Genomic DNA, 21,571 nt, shown 5'->3' on the forward strand with positions numbered 1-21,571 from the left:
TTTTTTTTTTAAGAAGGGGTGCGGGGGTAGTGCTGGTGACCGCTTCAGCAGCAGCAAGCCATGAGGGCTGTTTGACAAGTTTGCAAAGTTGTTTTTCAACCGGAGAAATTTATTCTTGCATTGTTGATTTTTTTTTTTTGTACAAGACAGCTCATAGGAGAAGAGGAAAAAATAAAAAAAATAAAAATTTAAAAAAATTAAAAAAAAAAAAAAGCTCTGGGCAGCAGGCAGCCAATCAAAACGCCAGAGCCTGTAATGAGGGCGATTGATGGCTGTTTGGCTTTTACTGCAGGGTAATGAACTAGAATCCAGTCTGAGGAGGGGGGAAAATATGAATATTCATGAGACTGTGCTCCTGCCTTTGATGATTAAAGAAATTTTTAATATTCAAATAAGCGCTTGCCAAGTGATTAACAAAGAACATGCACGCAGAAATATGGAAATGTGAGCCGGGAAAGATTTGAGAGGCGAAGAGACTGCTGGAAAGGCAGCCCCAAATTTCATAAACAAGATCGGCAGATAACCCAACTCGCACGCGGGCAAATAAAAACATTTCTTTCGGATCGCTTAAATATTTTGCCAGCTACTTTGTCTTAAGGATGATCAAAATGCTATGTATGGGGGGGGGGGGGGGAGAGAGACCGAGGAACCGAGTAAAGTCAAATGCACTGCTCGCATGTAAGAAACATCCCAATTCTAGCCCCCCTCCCCCCAACACCGACGGGAAATCAGGACTCTTTTTCCGGTTTGCTAGACAGAGAGGATGGAGGGAAGCCAGCTCAGGCTTGAAAACCCAATGCTTGAGGTTCAGGCCTGACTGTTTTGGGGCACCCACCGCCCAACAGTGATGGGGCCTGGGTTGGCACATCAGGACGGGTGGTCATGAGTTGCTTCTAGGCTGGCCCAAAGGCCCGAGACAGTGGATGGTGAGATCTAGAGAGCTGAGGGGCTCCCCTGGAATCGGACCCTGGTCAAAACACATAAACAAGGTGGTCACGGCGAATAAACGGGGGCACGTCTTGGGAAGTTGCGAGGACTCAGCCTTCCCACGGGGCCTGGCCTGGGCATCCTCAGAGCCACCGAGGGGAGAGCCCCACCGATGGCGTGCAGGCTTCATTAGCTGTGCGCTCGGGCCGCTGGCTCATACTTTAACAGCTCCACCATGGGTTCACATGGAAGCACATAATAACAGTATTAGCTGGTAAAATGATCCTGCAGTTAAAATACATCTAATTAGCAGCCGATGACATCCATTTTGGCAATTTCCTATTTGAAACAAGTGGAGCACCACCTTAAATGAGACAGGCAATGGCTACTCACCCCACAAGACCCAGCCTTCCCACCATTTGTCTCTCTCAGCTCTCTCTTTGTGGGGGGGAGGGGGGGGCGAAGACAGCAGGAAGAGAGAAGGATTCTAAGCAGCCTTCTTTGTTACTCAATTTCAGAGCTACACCAGTTGGTGGGGGGGGGGGGGGGGGGGGATGGGGCACTCAGAAAATAAATTCCCTCACTCCACAGGTATCATTTAATGTCCTTTTCTTCATTTTTAACCACCAAGGGCTGGTAACCAGCAAACGCTAGAACTTGCTTTTTCATTTCATTATAAAATACATCATCATCATCATCATGAACAACAAAGCAGAAAGGGAATCCAAGCATTTACGTGAACGCCATGTAAGTCACCATGAAAACCCACAGATGTCAGGACAGGTCCCCAAGACAGGCCAAGAGAGCAGGCTGTGTGTGCAGCCCGGCTCAGCTCCGTGCACCAGAGCATTTGGGGGATCGAGAAATTCTCTGCGGGGAGCTGAGGCCACCAAGTCCCCACCTCCCACTTTTGGATCCTCCTTCTAAGTCAGGCCAAGTCTGAGTGCCCATCACGGGTCTCTGGTCCTTGCTGCAACGGCTTTGAGTTCGGGGGTGCACGTGTTAGCGTCCTTTAAAAGACAAGCAACAGAAAGGGGAAATGAGGTCTCACAGGGTTTGCACAGCTGTGTTTAAAGACATCCTCCAGGGCCATCACATGGGGGCCATAAAAACAAAGCTCCAATGGGAGCTGGGCCTTTACTCTGGCTTCCTGCTAAAAACGGCAGCCCTTTCACATGGCTGGGAGGGTGGGGATTCCTTCCCGTGCAGGTGAGAGGGCCTGCCTGGTTTCCCGACGGCCTAGAGAGGGCTACTGCGGGTGCCAGGCAGCGGGGAGCGGTGGGCTTGCCAAGGGCCTCCAAGAACATCTCTGGGCTTGAGGCCAGTCCAACTGCCATTTCCCCAGTGACCATCCAGAGACCCCTACATGCCCTCATGGCCTTCGTGGACACCAGGGTGCCGAGAAGGCTGGGCCACCGAGCGGAGGCCAGAAGCAAATCCCTTCCAGCACCCCGAGACAGGCCACCTTCCGCCTCACGCCTCCCCCTTCGCGCACTCCTGAGATCTGTCACAGTGAATCACCGCTTCAACTATTTTTCGCTCCCCAGCATGCTGAACATTTAATGCATCCCCGAAAAGGGAGAGGCAAGGCAAAGCAATGACCGTGCCCTTCGACAACACTTCCACCAAGGTTTGGAAAGGGAAGGTCGTCCCCGGCCGCTGCATCCTGTAGTCAGAAGCAGGCACACACGCCCACCCCATCTCCGGGTCCAAAAGCACCTGTTTCAATGGCCACCGACCCCAATTTCCTCAAGATGCAAGAAGCCGAAACACTCTGGGGCAACGCCCTGGGCCAAGGATCTGTAAGGGTTACATCACAAATTTCAAAACCTTCTATGGCCCTTCCAAGAGGCCCGGTAAAGTAGCAAAGGAAATGTCAGGTGCTACTCGGGAGGAAGGATGTGTCTGAATCATATTCTGCCAACGCTTCAGGGTAAACTGACCAAGTGCTCGGGGCTGACCACTCCACCCCCAAGTGGACATCTGCCAGGGAAAACGTACAGCTTCAACTCTTCTGCTCATCATTCAGGGAAATCCCTAGAGCCCTCTCAGCTGCTGGAATGCAAATAAACCGCCATCATTTGTCCTCTGGCCGGGATGCTGAGGCCTCTGAACCACGGCTTTGAGACGCACAAAGAAAAACAGACAGGAGTCCTCTCGGGTGACCTCAGCAGTCAGGGTCCACCAGATCGGGGCCCACGCTCCTGGAATGGGCAGGCCTGGGCACAACAGAAGGTGAAACCAGATGTTTCACCCGTTAGAAAAATGTGCATATGCACATCTAGTAGACATAGATGATACATATATGCATATACACACAGACATGCATATATCAGCAACGTAGGCCACGTTCAAATGTCTCCATGCATACCGGGAAATCCACAGAGGCCAAGGACAAAGAGGAGTTGACAGATTCTCTGAATCTCACCATTAAAAACAGCTGGTCAATACCCAGCAGAGAAATTTGCCCCTTTTCCCCAGATTCAGACTTTCTGATCAGAGGCTGGGTAGCTGCTTCAGTCTTCCAGTTTCTGCCCTGGACTGCGATTTACCCAAGATCCTTCAGTCATGGCCTATTACGTTACACTAGGAGCCACTGACAGTACATCACGCACACCTTCCCAAAGCACTCCTGGAGACAAAGCGCATCCTATGAACTGAAGTAAAAAGCTGGATAAGTCATCTGGATTCCAAACATCTAGAATTTGGGACTTGGGGTCAGGACCCCATGCCCCTTTCCCAGATGGGCACTTTGTGGCCAGACTCCAATGATAGCCTTGGCCAGGCATCTCTTAGGCATGTCCCTCCCGATGAACACTCCCCGTGGAGTGCATTAGTTTAGAGTTGGTGGGGGGACAGGGAGGGACCTCAGTCAAGACAGAAGCCACATGTCACAGGAGGGAAATACACCACGAGATGACTCTCCAAGATTTGGTGCCTACAGTGAGTTTTAAACTAAGGACACTCTCCCCCCCACCCCCCCATCAGCATCCACTGTGCCTGACATCTGAGGAATGACCTGGAAACACTGAATCCTGACACTTGTTAAAAAGCTGGTCCTCTACAGAACATGTTTAAAAACTGGTGAGTTCAAAAAGTTGTTGCGGTTTGCAGGCCCCACAAACTCCCAACACTGGCTTTGGCTCAGCCCCCACGCGCAGAGAACGCGATGTAGTAAATAGAAGGGGGAGGTCTGAACTCTGAGCATCCCACAGAATCGAGAATGAAAACAACTCAGCACAGCCAATAAAAAAGCACATCAAGAAAACAGAGTGCCCAGAAAGGAGGTTACTGCAAGGACTCCAAGCCAGAGGCAGCCAGGAAAAGGGACAGCAGTCCCAGGTACAGACAGAGTCGTGGATTTGAGGAATGTTGAGAGCATCATCAACCTTTATTAAGACTGGACTCTAAAATCCCTACCTGCACAGTAAGGGAATGTGCAACCATGAGGGCCAGCAGGGTTTCTTGTTTTAGAGGGAAAGAAATTGAACTTGGTGAGTAGGTGGGGAAGGAAGGAAGGAAGGAAGGAAGGAAGGAAGGAAGGAAGGAAGGAAGGAAAAAAGGAAGGAAGGAGAAGAAAGGAAGGGAGGGAGGGAGGGAGGGAAAGAAGGAAGGATGGAAGGAAGGAGGGGAAGAAGGAGGAGGAGGAGGAGGAGGAGGAGGAGGAAGAAGGGAAGGATGAAAAAAGAAAGGAAAATAGGAGGAAAGAAAGAACAAATTGTAGAAAACGAGTCACTGCTATAGTTTAAATGCATTTGTTGGTTTCGCTTACATGTGTGAGAATTACGTGCAACCATGTCTAACATCAATAAAAAAATCCAGCTCTCCCCTGCCTTTTGCTGTTGACGGAGTCTTTTGTTTTTCTCTCCTTTTTCATTCTTCCTACCTCCTACTAATGGACATAGAGAATACTGAGGCGCGCTGCTTTGCATCCCGTAAGAACAAAATCTTTCTGTGGCCTCTTTATGTTTCCAAGCCAAGTCTGAAATGTCACTGCCTAAAACATTGAGCAGGCCTGTAATTACTTTCAACAAAGTAGCTCCTTTAAACGGAGTTTTCTGCATGTAGACGGCATGTAATATACATATTGTGAGCCTTCCTTTCAGCATGGGTAGCATTTGACGGCTACAATCACAAATTTTCTTCTAAGGGAGCAGGCTGACAGCCACCTTCTTCCTTGTTTTTTGACGTGAAATCCATTTTCTTCTCCTGACACACTGACGGTGATATGCAGTGTGTGCACAACAAAATTTGTAAAAATTAACACTTCGCGGGATTAATTGAATAAAGATTGTTAGCACATTAACACGGGGAATGCTGCTCCTTAGGCTTCAATCTAGCCACGCTCCCCGAGCCACTGCCAGTGTAACAGAGGTTTACAAGCAGCTGAGGTTTATGCCGCTATTTAATGTAATTAAAGAAACCGGTAGCACAGTCCTCCATGGAAATATCATTTCTATTGCAGGGTATTCCCATTAGAAATTGGGGGAAATCATAGCACGCGGACTTTGATTTTGTTGTAATTTTTTTTTTTTTTCCCCTTGGCTGTCTTTGAAACGGAGCCGATGTGCTGGGGCCTCAGACAGAACCCACTGCAGAAACCCAGCAAAGATTCCCGGATAAGACAAGCCTGGGGTAGGAGCGTTCAGCGTTGTCTTTTTTTTTTTTTTTTTTTTTTTAATGGTTTTTGAAACTGCTCAAAAAAAAAAAAATGTTGTGTTTTTTTTTTTTTTTTTAATCTGTTGTCTCGGCTGCAATTCTCTGCCCCAGCAAACAGCATATCATGACAATGACTTTTCAGATTACCCCCCGCCCCGCCCCCCCCCTGCAAAGGACAGGGTGGATAAAGATGCAGAAAAAGGGAGGGGTCTCCCTGGCCACTCTTCTATATAAACAATGATAGCTCCAGACCCGGATCAGGACTAGAATCTAACGGTAACCTCAGAGGAAGAGCACAGAGCAGGCACTGCTCAAGAAGGCCTCAGAAACGAAACACACACAACCAACCAGAAAAAAAGAAAAACAGAATCTTTACACCACATCATCCAAAATGGCAGAGAAAATGAAGTCTTGGGGCTGAAGGGAAGGGAGCCTGACTCAGCTCTCCAGGCCTAAGCATCCTCTCCTATCCGAAGGCTGCCTCCTGCCCTTGGAGCCGCCAAGTGCAGACGAACGTGAGACCTGTCTCTAAACGTGCACCTGCTCCGCGCGTGTCCCTGTGCCACGGGGGTGACTGCATGGGATTTTTTTTTTCTTCCCCAAGTGCATTTTAATGCTCTTATGCTACATCCTAATTTCTTGGGGGGAGGAAAAAAAACATCAGTGTCACTAAAAAAACGTCACTCTGTTTTGCAAAATCCAGCAGCTTCCTTGGCAGCAAGAAAGGCTGGCTGGCATTATCCCCTCATTTGACAAAACTACTATTTCTGGGCATGTGCTCAAAAACAGGTAGGAAGCAAATGCTGAGAAATAAGGAAGTAAAAACAGGCAACAGATTTTTCACTACCAAGAATGCCAAGCGTAAACACGATTTATTTAGCTGTGTTTAACGTGCCTGTCCTCTATGCAACTAGGAGCCCACTTGGGTTGAAGGAAGGGTGGGGAGGAGGGGACAGGAAGAGGGAGCAGGGGACAACGGGGACAGAGAGAGGAGGCAGGCGGTTCTGTACGAGGACTTCCTAAACGGTTCGGTTCAGTTTTAGGAGAACAAGATTCTTCTGCCCCGAAATACACGCATGTGTCAAAAGAAGGCAACACTAATATGCCAGTTAATTAACGAGCCGCCACTAACAAAGATACAAGACCCAGCTCCTGCAAACAATATTCACATGGGCGTCGCGCAGTCTTCTTGCCCACTTCCCCCGTCTTTCTGCAAAGCCTTGGTCTGGGGGCTGGGACAGGCCCTGAGGCCCCTCAAGCTGGTGGGAGGGGGTTCTGAGCTTCGAAGTCCAGACACGGGGGAGAGGGGGGAAGTATCGCTGCCCTCCCTGCCCATCCTCACAGGGCCACGTGGAACTGAGCGAGATCTGTATTCAATTAAGGAGCACCAGACAGCTTCTGGCTCCTTGCCTGCACCAAAGCAGGCTACGGGTATCTGCTGTGCCCCCCCACCCTACCCTGGCTCTAATGCTAGGGAACAAGGGCTCTATCAAGTCCCCGGTGGAGAAGGCAGAGTGCCACGCTGCCCCCCCCCCCCCGCCGCCAACCCCCAAACTCAAGCCTGGGGTCTGAGTCCTGCCGGGGTGAACCAACAAAATACATAAAGCAAGCATCTGTATTTTCTAACTGGTGAGACTAAACCAGAGGTTTTGGGCCCTGCCAGAGGTCCTTCCTTTTAAAAATCTAATTCAGGTTCCACTCAGCATTGGCTGGAAAAAAGGAACCAAGCCTCATCAAAAGATAAACAACAACCCAAAAGTAAGATGGAGACCCAAAAGGACAGTCAGGGCTCCCCGTTTCCCCAGTGAAGGTGCCATTTCAGAACAGCCAGCTGTGTGCTCTGGGAGCATAAATGCCTATTTTTGTTAGCTTTGAGAGGTGGTGGCCAAAAAAAAAAAAAAAAAAAAAAAAAAAGGAGAATTTCCTCACCAGTCTGCACCGACTTCCTTCCTCCTCTGCACCTAACAAGACTGTGCACTTAAATGCTGCCTGCTGTATGCATTCCTCTGCACCCCCAAGTCTACACCCCCTCTACCCAACCCCTGTCCTTCTGGGGCCACACTGCAAACGTCAGTAAAGATACCTCTTCTGGTATATTCAGGTCAAGAGTAACAGCTAACCCCACTCCGTGTTAAGATTCTGAATCACGTGACAGTCCCCAACAGGAACAAAGAGCTGGGGTGGCGTGTCAGTCCCCCAAAATGAATGGCAATCGGGGAGAGGTATTTCCTACTGGTATTAGGTTACTAAATTGAAAATTCAAGCCCTCCCCCTTAGACTCCCCCCTAAATCCCCTAATTCTTCCTCCTTGCATTGAAAATGACATGCTACACAAGTAACTATTTGATTCCTTTCCCTTTTGCAAATTAGACACCCTGCCCCCGTGGACTGAACAACATTAGAGTCTATACTTTTGCGATGTCTCTGAAATCAGCAATTACTTCACTCTCGCGGAATGGTTGGTTTTCGTATCTGGATACGGTGGCAGAAACATAATCAATTGGAGATCCCCATTTTATAGGTGAAGAAACTAAGACACGAACTGATCTGCCTGGGGCCGTTTAGGAACAAACACATCTGAGACTGTGTGAACATCCTGATTCCGGTGCTTCCACGAGTTCAGTGGCCCCTAACACTCCAGTGGCAGCAAAAAGGGGTCGAAAGGCTAACCGGGGCTCAGGTGCGCTGCTCCGGGAGGCCACGCTTCTAGAAAATCCTACACAGAAATCTCGATTTCTCAAATAAAACTGAAGATGTTTAACTGCATCTCCAAAGGAGGACTCTGCGGGATCCCTCTAGATAACAATTCCATTGGTATTTCAACAGCATCAGGGCTGACAAAACCCCCCATTCCCAAGCAAATGTCCCACACGTGGCTCCTGAATAAAGCAGGGCAAATCACCTGCACCTCGCAGACCGGCCTAGTGGCGTAGAGACCACAACACAAAGCAGCCCACCCCGTCATTCAGACACAAACTGGTGTGTGCCCTCAGAAGGCACGAGGGCACCCAGGCAGGGCTACAGAATCCTCTCTTCCAGGAGGATTCTAGACCAGAGAACTTCCGCTGCCCTGCCCCAAGGCTTAACCTAAAACTAGAGAGAGAAATCACCCATAATTTTTATCACTGTGGAGTCGTCAAAATAAAGAAGGCAGAGATAAGCTGGCTTCCTCCTCCTCCTCCGTGTAATAGCCATTAAGTCAGCCAACCACACAGTTACCTGCCAACAGGAACAATTCCCCCCATAGGCACTTTGTTTCCAAAAATCCTAAAATGTATCACATCCCTCTAAAGGGACTGCAGAGACCTAGGATAGGGCCCCTCAAACACACACACATAATTAGTGTTTCATCTTTCTTTCTGTAAAGGAATCCGGTAACATAAATATTAATCAAACACGAGAATCTGCCTTTCCAGTCTGGGACCATTACGAGTGCCGGATTGTGATCTTTACAGATATTTACAGATATTCAAAGGCAGATTCTATCTTGTTGGAACTGTTATAAATGGACGTCTGAGAAATCACCGAGCAAGTTCAGGCAGATATGAAAACCTTCCTGTCCAGGACTGCCAGCAGCTTTGAGTTCCCAAGTGTTGAATTTGTTACCTTTTCTGTAGGCCTTTCAAAAAAATAAATTGACAAATGCCTTCAGATTCCTGCAGAAGAAAAGCAAGCTGCTCAAAGTTCGGGATAGCTAAATCTGAGATTTAAGATTGACTCTTACTCTAAATGCCATGAAGGCATTGTTTACAAAATAGTTTAGCCTTTGATAGCACAGAAAGTGCGATATTCTGTTATGATTTGGGTCAGCCCAAATCATAAATAAATATGTATATACATATTTTTAAAAATTACCTCGACTCCTGTTACAGCAAATGTATTCCGTTTGGTTCAGACCTATTTCTGAATAATGGAAAATAGAGACGTGGTTCCAACTGTAGCCTAGAAAAGCTGTCACAGTGAAGGTAAACTTTTAATCTTCTATAGGCAAACAGCATACATTTTTATTTCTGGAGTAACAGCTTTGGGAAAATGTTTGAACATTTTCTTAAGAGCTTTGTGGTAAATACATTGGGCGTCCAACCACTGCTTTTCTGGGTCTTTAAGGGTCTGTTGGAGTGCTTTAAACAATTGGAGGCCAATTTTTAAGAAGCAAAAATAAAGAGAGACTCCTAGCAAGGTGACCATTTGCATACAAATTCTCTTTCGGGGGGTGCTTATTGTAAGAGAAGTCGGGCTGGAGGAAGGACTGACATTAATTCCCTGTAATTCCACGAGGCTTTGTGCCCTACTCTACTAGAGGGTTCCATTCCCACACAATTGGGAAAACACTTTTGTTCTTGAGTGTTTTAAAATCCCAGCCCCCAGGAATTCCCTCTAGAAAAGCAGGCTCTCCCTCCTCCCCCCACCGGGGGGTGGGGGGTGTGGAAAGCTACAAAGAAAACCACTTTGGGACGGGACTGTTTGCCCTGGATGGACACAAACGCACAAAGGAACTCTTTGAGGCTCCCTACAAACGGGCCTCACCTGGATCCGGGGAACTGCCGGGCTCTGTCGGGCCAAGGTGGGCTGATGCCGGGCTCGGTCGGGCGCGACCCTTTCAGAGCGTTGGCGGCGGGCGGAGAAGGGATTCCGGGGCGCCCCCGGGACCCAAGACAAATGCCCGGGAAGGAACGCCACCCCAGACAGGAGCCCCGCCCCTCGCGCGCTGGTTTTGAGGCTGGGGCCACTGGCGGGAGTTTTCAGGGGTCCTGAAATGCAATTCCCCACGCCCGGGAAGGTCACTAGTCAGGGCGCGCGCCTGGGGGTCCGGGAGGGGAAGGAGGGTGGAGGAGGGGCGGGCCCGAGCGCACAAAGGGGCCCCGGGCCGGCGGGCTCCCCGCCCTTGACCTTGGGTCTCCGCCTCCATCCATCTCCGCCCGCTGCCAGGGAAGGGGGCTGGCCCGGGGCCAAGGGCGAGCTCGCAGGGCTGCTGCCGGGCGGGGGCCGACAAGGGGCCGCCGGGGGCGGGGGGAAGGGGCTCGGAAAAAAAGACTCGAGGGCTGCGGAGGGCTCCGAGGAAACCTGCATTCCAACTCCCCCGGCTCCCTCTGGAGCCAGGTCCCGGGGAGGCTCCGATTCACTGCACGCCTCCCACCCCCCCACCCCCCCAAGCAAAAGTTGCTGGAATGCACCGAGGAAGCCCCCTCCCCTGGGCCAACCCTACGACTCGCCCACTCCCCGCCCCCCTCGGACCCGGGCCGAGAGGGGGAGGGGAGCTGTCACGGGAGGAAGAAAGAAGCGCGCCTTCCCGGCGAGGCCAGACGCGGGCAGGGTCAGCTGCGCCTCCGCCCGCCCCTCGCCGCCCCGCTCGGGCAGCTGGCCCATTAAGCCCCCGAATTATGCATGGACCTGGAGCCCCCTCGGCCCTCCCGCCCCAAGAAGACACAATCAACGTGCGCGGCGGGCCAGGGCCGGGAGAGCAGAAGAGACGTGGCTGATGGTCGCCTAACCGCGCGCCCCGGGGCGCAGGCTGGAGAGGCCGCGGGCGAATCTGCGAGGCCGGCTGCCCGGAGGGGACCAGGCGCGCCCAAAGGCCCGGGAGCGGCGCCTCAGAGCCCCCCGCGGGACCGCAGCCGGCCGGATGGGGGGTGGGCACCGACCGCGGAGAAGGCCCCCCGGTGCAATCACGGTGTTGCCAGTGTCCGACCGTTTCCGCGCGGGGTCCGCCTGAGCCGTGCACCACCCGCCTCGGGTGTGCCCGGGCTTGGAAGTGAGAGGAGGGGAGACTTACGGACCCCAACCCTGGAGCCCCCCCAGGGGCGGGGCCTGAAGTCCCCGACCGGCCTGTCAGGAATTCTGCCCCTGCCCCCTCCCACGTGGAAGGGAATGATTTGCTAAAGGCGGCACCGTCAGGGACGCAGGCGAGGAGGCCAGGCGTGGGGAGGGTCGCTGGAGATCCCGAGAGGGGGCAAGATGAGTCTTGAAAGTTGCAACCGTCGGGGCACAGGGGACATTGCGTTGGTGGTGAGGCAGGTGGCGCCTGGTTTCATGGGAGTAGAAGTTCAGTCTCAGGGTTGGTTGGATTCTGATGTCCAACTCCCCACCGCTCCCCATAGTCTTAGAAGGCGCCCCCCCACCAGGGACCCCCAGCACTAGGCAGCCCCGAGGGTCTCGCGTCCTCCACTAAATGCCATTTTCCGTGTCCCGAATGGCTGTGCTGTGGGAAAGCAAGTCCCGGACATGGGAGTGTGGAACTTGTTTGCTATCTTGGGCCCTGTTTGTTTCTGGAAATGAGTTCCCTCTCGCTTTTCCTTCCCCTCAAAAGCAAAAGCCAGGTCAGGAAAATTATATACTTCTTTTTCCCAGCGAATAAAGGCGCCTCCTTTGCAGGGAAAGTTTTACAAGCCAATGATGTCAATGATGCAAGGAGAAGACCACACTGTTTAGGTTTCTTAATTGGCTGGCTTTGAACTCTCGGTGGGAGGGGGAAGGAATCCACTCTGGCTCCCTTGGAGAACTTAGTTTTGTGGGGTCTACCGACCTCAATCAAACGTTTTAGCCAGTTGCTGGGGTGGGAAGGGGTCATCAAAGCTTTGTCCTGTTTCTCCATAAGGGAAACAAAGAACCCTAGATGGCTAGAGAGGAAGCCCAGGACAGGCAGTCCCTGGCCACCACCACCCCCCCCTCAAGGGGGGACCCCTAGAACCCAGCTGGGGGACTACATTCTCCAGATGCCATGCTCTGCCCGGAAAAGTCTTTAAAACAAAGCCAGTGAGTGCTTTCTCTATGACTTTCAAGGATTCCTTTGGTACCTGAAGTCAGAAAAGCTGAATTGTGCTTTCTGGACACTGCAGGGTTGGACAGATGTCGTCACCGGAGCTTCCTCACAATCCAGGCACGGGGGCTAACAAGGGGCAGGGCTCTGTTCATGGGGGTTCATCATGGGTGGGCACTGATCCACACACCTGTTTGTACCTTTGAGTCTGGATTTATCTGCCTGCATCTAAGGCTGTGTCCACACTTGCAACCGGAAGGTTATGGAAGGTGTGCGGGTACCCAGCCCCGGGGCGGTCAACAGCCCTGATCAAACGTTGCCTTGGCTCAGAAAACTAGGTGGCTGTCCTGAGCTGAGAGGTTCACCCCGCCCTCGGCATTGCATCTGAACAGCTGTCTTCTCTCCACAGCAGGAATGGGGGGTTCTGACTTCTCACCTCCAACAAAAGGCCATTTTGTTGATATCCTTCTACCCAAAGGAGCCTGGGGTCCCAGTTTTCATGCAGTTGGGACCAGCAGCAAGCACTCTCCCAACCTAACTCTCATCAAGTGATTACTCGTTCTCCTGTCACACATTCATCCCCCCACCCCCACCCCAGCACAGAATCATCCTTCCTAAGCCATCCCCTCTCCTCCAGATCAAAACCAGCAGACCACCAGGAGGGCCCTAAGGAAACCCACTTAAAAACAAAATACAAACAGGGGCGCCTGGGTGGCTCAGTCGGTTAAGCGTCCGACTTCAGCTCAGGTCATGATCTCACGGTTCGTGAGTTCAAGCCCCACGTCAGGCTCTGTGCTGACAGCTCAGAGCCTGGAGCCTGCTTTGGATTCCATCTCTCTCTCTCTCTCTCTCTCTCTCTCTCTGTGCCCCTCCCTGCTCACACACACTCTCTCTCATTCTCTCTCTCTCAAAAATGAATAAACTTAAAAAAAAATTGTTTAAAAAAATTTAAAAAACAAAATACAAATGAAACCTAGGGGTACCCGGGTGGCTGAGTAGGTTAAGCGGCCAATTTCAGCTCAGGTCATGATTTCATGGCTCATGAGTTTGGCCCCGCATCAGGCTCTGCTTGGAGCCTGCTTGGGATTCCCTCTCTTCCTCTCACTGCCCCTTAGCCATTCTCATGCTCACACGTGTTCTCTCTCCCAAAACAAATAAATAAAAATGAAAAAAATAAAACAAGGGGCGCCTGGGTGGCTCTGTCGGTCGGGTGTCTGACTTCGGCTCAGGTCATGATCTCGCGGTTTGTGAGTTTGAGCCCCACGTCCGGCTCTAGGGCTGATGGCTCGGAGTCCGGAGCCTGCTTTGGATTCTGTTTCTCCCCTCTCTTTGTTCCTCCCCCACTCACGCTCTGTCTCTGTCTCTCTCTCAAAAATAAATAAACATTCAAACTAAAAAATAAAGTAATTACATAAAATAAAACCTAGAAGCCTTGCCCTCTCCAGAAAGGCCTCCAGGTCCCTGGGTCCAGCTCGGAGCCTCCAAGTCCTGGTCACCTGGAGCCAGGAGCTCCTTCTTGGGCTTAATTTGGGCAAGGCCAATGCCCCTACACCCTTAGGTCAACCGGTCACCACCTAGGAACGCCTGGGTCACGGCTGGCTTCAGGTTTTGTGGGGCTTGAGGTTTATACCATTCGGGAGGGAGGTCCTTTAACAACAACAACAAGGAAAAAAAAAACAACAAACCACACCCACAACATCAGGGTCAGGGCCTGGAAGACATACACGAGTGGTCCCGAGCCCACACTCGGTGACCCTCTCCGTGAAGGCAGCAAATCCTCCCGGAAGGCTCTCTGCAGCTTTGAGCAGAACTAGCTCTCATTTCGGCCACCAGTGTCTTCAAAGAAAGTTACTTCCTAAGCCCAAAGGAGGAAAGCCTTTTGGGCCGCTGGGTGGGAGGGTGTAGGTAGGAAGCTTCCCCTCCCCCACACGTGCGGGGGTTGGGGGAGGGGGGGGGCCCTGCAGCTGTTGGAAACCACTGGTAGCTCCTTCTCCTATTTCAGCTCAGGAAGCTCAGGCCCAAAGAGGGGGAGGGTCCGCTCAAGGTCACACCGCCCGTTAGCCGCAGGGCATGGACACGTACCCCAGGTCTCTGGCCCGAGTCCACTCTGCCTGCCACTCCCCCCCGCATTCAGTAGGCCCGGCTCAGCCCCTAACAAGGCGGCTTTGCACAGCGGTCGGCACAAAACCCACCAACGTGCACAGGACCGGGGTGGGGGCAGGTCCACCGTCCCGACTTCTTCAGCTCCCACGAGACCCCAGGTCTCGTCGCGGAGCTTGCCCCTCAGGGTGGAGATCACTCGTCGTCTGGCTGGCACCAGAAGCGGCCTGTGCCAGCCGCAGTTACAGACCCTCGTGGTCCCCTGGGCTCCCTGTGAGGAGGTCACTGGCCGGGAGTCGGGAGCCTGGCGCCCAGCCTCGCCTCTGCTGCTGCCTCGAGAAGCGTTTATGCAAAAGCCTCTTAACCCCTCTAGGACTCGGTCTCCTCATCTACAAAACGAAAGTAGTAACTGATTTATCACCTCTCATGGGGCAGAGACGGTGGATGGGAACAGAGGACGAACTACGACCACGGGATGCACAGCGGCGCCACAGGAAGAGCATGACTGCCTGAGTTCACACCCTGGGCCCCTACTACCAGCTGTGTGACCCTGGGCAAATTACTCAACGTCTCTGTGCTTCAGTTTCCTCTTTGGTATTGTGGGCTTCATACCAGCACCCTAGCTCCTGGAGGTGTGAGGAGGTTTAAATCAGTCAATAGTTGCCAAGCCCTTCAAACAGCGAGTGGTCCACCGTAAGTTCTTGGAAGTGCGCGTTAAATTCAAAACCCAAATGTGAAAATGCAGTCTTTTTGTTTCTTCAGGGAAAAGATGAACCTGAGGGCACAGGGGTGACAGCCGGACTGCCCTAGTTATAGTTTACTGACAGAGCCCCCTCCTAACAGTTTCTACAGCTAATGGTTATGCATCAATCAGGAATGAAAATTGGCAAAAAAAAAAAAAAAAAAAAAAAAAAAGGCTAGCTGTCAAGTGCCTAATAAAAAACTTACGCCAACTGCTAACTATTTACTGTCAAATGAAAAACCCAATAATAATAATAATAATAATAATAATAATAATAACTGAGGCTGAGGGTTCCCCACCTGAGAGCCAGCGCCTTCCCTCGCTCCCTTCCTTAACTTCCTCTCCTCCTTCCTGAATGGCTCTGCAAGCTTGGAAATCACAGATAATAAGGGCCCCAAGCCTAAAGAAAACCTGAGGAAAAAAACCAAAATGACCCTGTAGCTAACTAGGACTTTTTGTCTGTCTTTATTTATTTATTTACTTATTTACTTTATTTATTTATTTATTTATTTATTTATTTATTGTTAATGTTTATTTATTTTTGCAAGAGAGACAGAGAGAGAGAGAGAGAGACAGAGCATGAGCGGGGGAGGGGCAGACAGAGAGGGAGACAGAATCCGAAGCAGGCTCCAGGCTCCCAGCTGTCAGCACAGAGCCCGATGCGGGGCTCGAACCCACAAACCGCGAGATCATGACCTGAGCCGAAGTCAGACGCTCGACCGACTGAGCCACCCAGGCGTCCCTTGTCTTCTTTTTAATTCAATACAATTTTCAACTACAATTCAGTGCGACGGTCATGTTTACAGCTGCTGACACTCTGCAGCCGTTGGTACCATTTACCTCCAGTCTCTGGCCCCCCCGTTTACAAGTGAGGAAACTGGGTCTCCGCAAGGGAAAAGGGCTTGCCTCCAGTCACACGGCTTGGTGTGGCGAGAGGGCACCTGACTCCAGATAACTGGGGTCTGGGCTCAGCCCTGCCAGTAACCAGCTCCAGGTAAGAATGGGAGGGTCAGCAAGGAGATCCTTCCAGCTCAGGCCAAGAGGCCACAATCCCCACACGGATCCCTCCGGTGGTTCTCCATTATTAATAACAGCTAACAACTCCACAAGGACCTAGTGCGTGTGTACGTGGTCTAAATCAAACCTTGCAACAAGCCTGAAAGGTACCTCCATGCTACAGGAAATGGGGACTTGGAGAGGTGAAAAACTGGTTGAAGGTCATTCAACAAGTCACTGGCAAACCCCAAATCCCAGCCCAGATCCACCCATCTGCATTCCTATCTTATTGCCTTCTTCCCCACTACCCACCTCTCCAAAACCTTCACCACGAAGTACAGACAACAGTATGATGTTACCACGGACCGTGGGTCAAGACCTCTGGGGCCTGAAGGCCCTGGGCCATATCCGCAAGTGTCATACCCTGGGATGCTCTTCGAAGACCTTGGACAGGGTCTAGAGGTAGCGCCTGCCCCCACAGGTCTCGCCAGCCAGGCAGCGTTGGACTACGCTTCCCTAGAAACCTCCATTCCCTGGGCTACCTGAGGTAGCCAGGCAGCGTCGAGGCTGACTCCACTTTGCCGTGTGACCTTGGGCAAGCCCCTTAGCCCCTCCAAGCATTAGCTCAAAGTGGGGTTAGAAATACCTATTTCAAAGCGGGGTTAGAGGTACCTGTTTGAAGGTTGGTATCTATTTCAAGACGACATAAGCCAAGAAAAGCACCTAGCACGATGTGGGTTACCAGGTAGGCCCCCTCTTTCTTCCCCATCGGCCACCGGCCCTGCCCAAGTTCTGGGGTCAGCCCTACTATGCCTAGCCCCAGGGCCATGTCTCTCAGGCAGCACCCTCCACCATTCCTTGGTGCAGACAGAACTAATAATTAGCTGTCACAATTTAATAATACAAAAATATAATCCATGCGACAACACACGCGGATTTAACTAATCTTAATTTGGAGGCAAAATAACAACTCTAAATATATCAAGCGCAAGTTTTTAAAGACACCCTGCAAGTGGGGTTTATCTCCATTTTCCAGCACAAGCAAGTTATTTAGTTTCTTCCACTGGCCAAGCTAATATTCTCCTTTTCACATTTATCTCTCTCTCTTTTTTTTTTTTTTTTTTTAAAGTCTGAAGTGCACATTTGCAGAGCGGCATGTAAATCCTCTGGCTGATCAGAAGCCCTTTTCTGCAACACATTTTGACTAGTGATGGGTCACTGGGACCCCAAACCAAGTCCCCTGCCTGTGTCCCGCCTGCTACGAGGACCCCCTCCCACCCCCCCCTCCTGCCTCCAGGCGCATCCCTGTCCCTTCTTAGGTTCTAGATGAAGATGTGCAGAGCGGGTGGGGCCATCGCAGCAGGGAACTGCCTGCTCCTTCCAGCCCAGGGGGATCTGCCACCTCCTGTCACCCGCTGCCTGCCTCCTGCATTTCTCCAGAAATCTGACATTTGGGGTTTGGGGAAAGGACGGGGAAAAAAGGCAAAAGGCAAACCTATGACTGACAGCTGATGGCTCATTCCTCCGGTTACAGCTCCATTTGGTTATGGAAGGGGTGATAACACGTAAAAACGAATTACCTGTGATCAAGAGCCTTCCCTCCAGTGGCTATAAAATGGGGATTTCTAAGGAGGAATCGGTGTAAATGGCTGAGAGAGATACCCCAGGTGAGTTTTCAAGATTCTCACTGAGGAGCAAACACCTCGTGCTTTCAAGCAGGGTCCACGCTCTTTTAGAAAGCTTTTTAGAAGCTTCCGCCTGTCAGGCATCTGGCTGCAGGGGGACCCTGCATTAGGTGGGTGCCCTATAGGCCTCCGTCCGTCCCTGGCATGGGACTGAAAAGTAGGTACAGGGGAGGAACCCGAGGCCCAGAAAAGTGAGGCGGCCTGCCTGGGTGGGTTCTGGAATCGCACCCCTCCCGACCGCCACCAAAGCCCATGCTGCCCACGGTCCTCCCCAGAGTGACCCGCTATCCGAGCGGTCACCACACGACAGTAACGTGACCAAAGATGACTGGGGGAGAGGGACACACAACAGCTGTGCAGACTCGGTTTCCCACGGCGGAATTCTCTGAGCCCAATGGAAGTTTCTCCCCAGTTCCTGGAAGGCCTACTTTAGCACCGCTAACAGCAGGGAACGATGGAGCTGGGGTAACAGCACCAGCAAGGGAGGAGGAGGAGGAGGAGGAGGAGGGGGAGGAGGAGGAGGGGGAGGAGGGGGAGGAGGAGGAGAAGGGCGGGAGGCCGCAGCACGTGGGCCGGGTGCCAGGCACGCATCATCCGCACCCCACAGTTACTGTTGGGTGAGGAAACTGCAGCTTGGAAGGTCAGGTCACCCGGCCAAGGCTGGCAGGCAGCACGTGGCCTCCCTGGTGCAAGCTGAGAGCCCCAAGCACCCCAAGCCCCCTTCTCCCCACCCTTCCTCAAGTCACCCGTCCCAGATAACGGTTCAGAGACTCCCGCTCTTTGCAAACCACGGAACCCACCTCCTCTCCCCCTCCCCCCACCCCAGGATCTGCTACCCTCACCTCCCAGCTCCATCAGAACCCTCCGCACAGGTGGGAGAATGTAGTGGGAAAGGGACTTAGGAAATGTGAAGAACTCCTACAGAGGCAGACGCCTGCCCTGAGTCGGGTCTCCAGGCCGAAGCCCCCACCTCTGCCCAAGTGCCCCCCCCGCCCCCACCCATCTGTCCCCAGATGGGCCTCAGACACAGGCACCATGGACCTCCCCTGGCCACAGCACACGGCCCAGGTGCAGGGCCCAGGGCCGTAACTGCACACATCGAGAGTGAGGTTGCTACCTACTCATACTCCACCATGTCCCCCAAGGGGGACAGAGAAGCAGCCCAGAAGGCCATGCTCCCACCCCCTGGGGGTTCTGTCACCCCTTGGCCAGGTGGGGAGGCTCTGGGCAGGGGAAGAGCAACAGGTGCTTGTTTAGTAAATGAATAAACGAATGAATGAATGAATGAACGAAGAATGAACGCCCTCCAGGATACAAAGTCCAGAAAGTTCCTCCTGCCACTCTCCTACTTCTCTATCATTAAAAAAAAGAAAAGAAAAGAAATAATTAACTACTTCTTTTATGCCCATCTCCAAACTGCAGTGTCCCAAGGAAAGGGCTGATCCAGAGTCCTACCGGGGTGCAATGACTGACCGAATTTCAACCCCCATCTCACCCTGGGGGGGGCCGGCCGTGCAGGTGGAAGGGAGCCCACATATTTACAGGCCAGCCCCGCCCCTCCATCTCGGGATCCCCGCCTCTGGAAGCATGGAGGGCTAGAACCCGTCTGGACAACACACAGACTGTTGGTTCCAGGAAAGAAAAGGCACTCGGGGTCACCATGAGCACCTCACTCGCGACAGCCAAGCCAGAGACCAACACCCAAGAGGTTAACAGCCACCGGCTCACCGGCAACCGGCCTTGGGAAGCACAGCGGGGCACCGACGGGCTCGAGCGCATCCCTCCCCGGCACAGACGGGAAGCAGGAACAGGGGAGGCCCGGGCGAGGCCAGCGGTGCCACGGGCCTGGGCAGCAGCTGTGCGGATTTCCGGAAGCCCGGGCGGAGAAGCGCCTGTGATTCCTAGTCCCCCTCTTAAAATATAAAGACTCAATTATCTTTGAGCAGCTTGCTTTACACATGAATTGACACATTTATTTTACAATAAATAACTGAAAGTTATCTGTGTTTCCTTTACTGTTAATCTACACAGAGAAATAATAAACAGGGCTTGTCTACAGAAATGCAAGTAATGCAAGTCCTCAGAATTCAATTAAGCTAAAATAATTAATGCTCCCACCATATTAAATTCCTTTACACATTGGAGCCACTGAAGTTTTATTCTTTAATCTTTTCCTTTTTATTAAATGAAGAAGAAGAAGAAGAAGAAGAAGAAGAAGAAGAAGAAGAAGAAGAAGGAGGAGGAGGGGAAGAAGGAGAAGAAGAAGAGGAAGGAGAAAAAGAAAAGTTGGTGCCCAAGTGGGGAGGGGAAAAAGGGAAAAGGGAGACTGGAAAGAAAGCATGATGTCTTTAGACATCGTGGTTGTCTTTAGCTGACACAGCATGGAGACTGTTTTGTGCCTTTGATTAAAATAACATTTTAAATGCTTTGAACAAACATGTCTCTTTAGACTTCTAAGGGATTATTTTACATATTTCTTCGAGAATGAAGAAATCCATTCGTCCTGTTGCTGAACAGAAAAGGCCAAGAATATCTTTCGTCACACATAAAATAAAAATACTGTAGGCTGCTGCAGTATTAGAACCCGAGAAAAGGGGCGCGGGGAGGGGTGGGGGGATGAGGACAAAGCCGCCTTGCAGATTAACTTTTGCCTTTTATGAAATCACATTCAGTGGCTTTCTTAAACAAACCTGCCCACAGTGATCGGCAGGCTCTCGCTGGGAAATACCTTCAACGTAAAACGAGGATTCGGATGGTTTTTGGTGAAAGCAAAATGCCTTTCCATCCATTGAAACAGTAGTAGGGACCAGAGTCTCATGGGCAGAAGCCCCCCACCCCCCGTGCCAGAAAGGTCTGTGGACACTGACGCCAGGTGTTTATTCTACTGGAGAAAACTACGCCCCCAGTGTCAAAGAAAAGAAAGCCACGGGAACACCAACAACACCAACCTAAGGGACCCAGCACCTTTCTCGACCGGAGGTTCCAACCCTAACGAAGGCAGCATCGCTAAGCTCCACAGGGCATTCTGAGAAACCGGGGTTTACGTGACCACGGCCCTGAGCGCGTTTGGACATTCTCCTCAAAGCCCTTGGCAACTTGACAGCGTGAGAGGGGTCACTCCAGGACCCCCACCAGAAGGCAAAGCCCACAGGCCAGTAGGATTTGACGGGGTCTCCCCAGCACCCGGCATGTGCCAGTGGGAGTCTGCACACAACCACAGTCTCTTCCCAAGAGAGAGCTCATTCATCCCATTTTACAGATGGGCACATTGAGGCCCAACCTCTCCAAGCTGCCAGGTGGCTTGCTTGCTGCATCGCCCTGACTGCCTCCTGGGTGATGGGATCCTCTGCTCCAGCAGGCCCACCCTCCGAGGAGGAGCACCCAGAGCCTCGGTCCCTCCAGCACCTCCGCTAGCTGCCATGCCGAAAACTCAGCCGGCACCTACTCGCCCACTGAGGCACCAGAGGGGACCCCGGGGGGAAAGTTCCGCTAGCAAAGCATTTATGGAGCCCCTTGCTCATTCAGTCCTCACACCAGGCCCACCGGTATTTTCACCCACTGTTAACAGATGAGGAAACTGAGTCCTAGACTCATGAAGCAGCTTGTCCAATGTCAACCGGCAGGATCCGAACCCTCATCTGCAGGCACCCTGATGCCATCTTTCTGTAGGTTCCAGGGAACACGGGCAACCAAGGCCCTCTTTCT

The 21,571-nt window shown here is 51.9% G+C and overlaps 1 protein-coding gene across 4 annotated transcripts in view; it reads right to left on the reverse strand.

The window, feature by feature from the left end:
- BCL11B (BCL11 transcription factor B) overlaps window positions 1-21,571 on the reverse strand; it is a 95,161-nt gene that overhangs the window by 57,785 nt on the left and 15,805 nt on the right. The gene's annotated exons all lie outside the window — the stretch shown is intronic.

This window comes from Panthera onca, chromosome B3 (genome assembly GCF_046562875.1).
Source record: "Panthera onca isolate mPanOnc1 chromosome B3, mPanOnc1 haplotype 2, whole genome shotgun sequence".
Classification (NCBI taxonomy): domain Eukaryota; kingdom Metazoa; phylum Chordata; class Mammalia; order Carnivora; family Felidae; genus Panthera; species Panthera onca.